Source organism: Cornus florida, unplaced genomic scaffold (genome assembly GCF_030987335.1).
Source record: "Cornus florida cultivar Cherokee Brave unplaced genomic scaffold, ASM3098733v1 CherokeeBrave_3.0.0_Hap2_Chr05, whole genome shotgun sequence".
NCBI lineage: Eukaryota > Viridiplantae > Streptophyta > Magnoliopsida > Cornales > Cornaceae > Cornus > Cornus florida.
The window spans coordinates 27,389,722-27,392,420 of record NW_026775575.1 but is presented as its reverse complement, the minus strand read 5'-3'; the positions used below and the strand labels follow the sequence as shown (position 1 = coordinate 27,392,420).

General features: G+C 37.1%; 1 pseudogene; it reads left to right on the top strand.

Annotated features, from left to right (window-relative positions):
- Positions 1-1,391: 1,391 nt before the first annotated feature.
- LOC132310711 (small nucleolar RNA R71) lies at positions 1,392-1,490 on the top strand (annotated as a pseudogene).
- The last annotated feature ends 1,209 nt before the right edge of the window (positions 1,491-2,699 follow it).

Genomic DNA, 2,699 nt, shown 5'->3' with positions numbered 1-2,699 from the left:
ACTTTTGGGTGTACAAATGTTTCAAGAATTTGGCATAAGCCGGAATTTGCTTGATTGCATCCAGAAGTAAAAGATTGACTTTCACTTGCCTAAACATTTCCATAATTTCATTGGTTTTTGCCTTTTGCTTGTCTTTTGAAATGGATCCTTTTAAGGCATCCGGAAATGGAACTTTTTGTTCAAACTCTTTTTCAAAATTTTCTTTTGAACTCTCTTCAACATAAGAAGTTTTTAAATCATTTTGTTTTAAATCATTTTTCAGCAAAACTTTTTTAACATCATTTTTCAAAACTTCTTTTTTAAACACATTTTTCAAGACTTTCTCATCCACAAGATCATGTATATACAATGAAGGAGGAATAGGATGTGAAATGGGACGGGTGACAACTTGAGGTTGCACCGGTTCACTCTCTTCATTGGACATTTCAACTTGATTGTCCACAATCCTACCACTTCACAAGGTAGTCATCGCATTAACATGTTCAATGGTGTGGCCTTCCGATGAGGAATGGGTTTCCACAACACATTGCTGCTTAGGTGGGGCATTAGTAGACATCTTTCCCTTCTCTCTTGCATTAAGAGTGCTTGCTATTTGCCCTACATGGGTTTCTAGCTTCGCAATAGATTGAGAGTGAGAATGGAGCAATTGTGTGTTAGCCTCTAAAGTGCCCAAAGCATTCAAAACTTTTTCTTCAAAGGCGGGACTTCTAGTATTTCCTTGGGAATAAGATTGGTTAGGAAAATAAGAATTAGCAAATTAATTTCCTTGTGATTGATAACGTCTATAACCTTGGGATCCTTGGTTTTGAAGTGGGGGTGGAATGTACTTCCCTTGAAAATCGCCTTGGGAAGGGTTTGAGCCCTCTCCTTGGTTTTTCCAAGAGAAATTCGGATGATTCCTCCAACTTGGATTATAATAAGTACCATAAGGATTGTTCCCTTGGTTCACAAAAGCTTCATTAACTTGTTCATTAGGTTCATTTTGCACTTGTCCGTGAGGACAATGAGAAGTAGAATGAAGAACACTAGAACAAGTCATACATGTTTTATTTGATGCACGATGAGAATGGTTAGGGAAGGAAGATACTTGGTTTGCTGAGTTTTGGTTAATAAAAAATTGATCAAACCTTTGAGATAAAGACTTCATTTCGGTGGCTATTTCATTTGAATGGTCGGCTTGATGTAAGCCAACACTCTTCCTACCTTGTTAATTTCTACCATTCTTGGATGATAATGTTCTATGCAAAGAATTTTCACTCATGCTCTCATAGAGACGCCACACGTCATCCTCATGCCTATCAATATATGAGCCACCCATGGAAGCATCGACCATACCCTTATAATTCTCCGATAAGCTCTTAAAGAAATATTGAACTAATTGCCATTTGAGCATGTCATGATGTGGACACTTCCTAAGCAATTCATTAAAGCGTTCCCATGCCTCATGAAACGTTTCTCCATCCCCATGTGAAAATTCTTGAATTGAGGTTCTCATAGCATTGGTTTTTGAAACAGGATAGTATTTATTCAAGAACTCTTGTTGCATTTCTGCCTAAGAAGTGATTAAAAAAGGCCTAAGATTGTTAAACCAATACTTTGCCTTGTCTTTTAAGGTGAATGGAAAAAGTATGAGTCTTAAGACCTTTTCCGGCATGTCCTTATATTTTACGGTGGAACATACTTCAAGAAACTCATCCAAATGCTTGTAAGGTTCTTCACTTGGAAGTCCAAGATAGTTAGGAAGCATTTGAATGGTTTGTGGCTTAATTTCATAATGATATGCTTTAAATGGAGGCAATTGGATGCATGTAGGTGCATTATACTCATTAGGCACATAATGGTCTCTTAAAGCAAGAGGTGGATTAGCTACTTGAGGTGCAACATGAACACCTTGGTTTTGAATTCCTTGATTGATGATGGGAGGTTGTGGAGCATACATTGGTCTTGGCATTCTATATGGAGGTTGGCCTTGTTGTTGTGGTGGTTGGTGAATGTATGGCCTAGGCATGCCTAATGGTACTTGTATGTTCTCATTGTGCACATTAGGATGAAGGATACCTTGTTGGTTTATGTGATCAAGGTCCTCAACATGATCATTATTGTGGTCATCCCTTGATATATTGGCTTTATTTGAACTTCCTTTTCCCCTAGGATTTCTAACGATGGATTCAAGATGCAAATCAAGAGGGACAAGAGTGGGTCTCAATGAATGACGTCCATGCATGCACAATGCAAAACACAACAAGCACTATGAATGAACAAACACTATGCCTTCACAACAATACAATTAGACTTCTTCTACAAACACTTAATTCATACCCATGCTTTAACAACAATGATGCAAAGAACAATTAAAAACAAGCCTCCACGCGGGCTGACAATTTAACTAAGGGATTGAGTAAAGAAAGTCTCACAAAGGTCCTTTAGCACTTCAATTCCAAATTTAAAGCTTAGCTTAGCAATTTTTTTTTTAAATTTTTAGCTTTTACTTTCTTTGCTTTGCTTAAATGCTCCTTTACTTGCTTCCTCTCCAACAATGCACCTAGTCAAGTAAGTACAATACAATAAGTAACCAAAAAGAAAAATAAAAAATAAAGTAAATTCATGATCAAAAGAGTACTAATCCTAATTAATTCCACAATTCCGATGTTGCCTAATCAATTCAATCCCCGGCAACGATGCCAAAAATTATGGGTCGT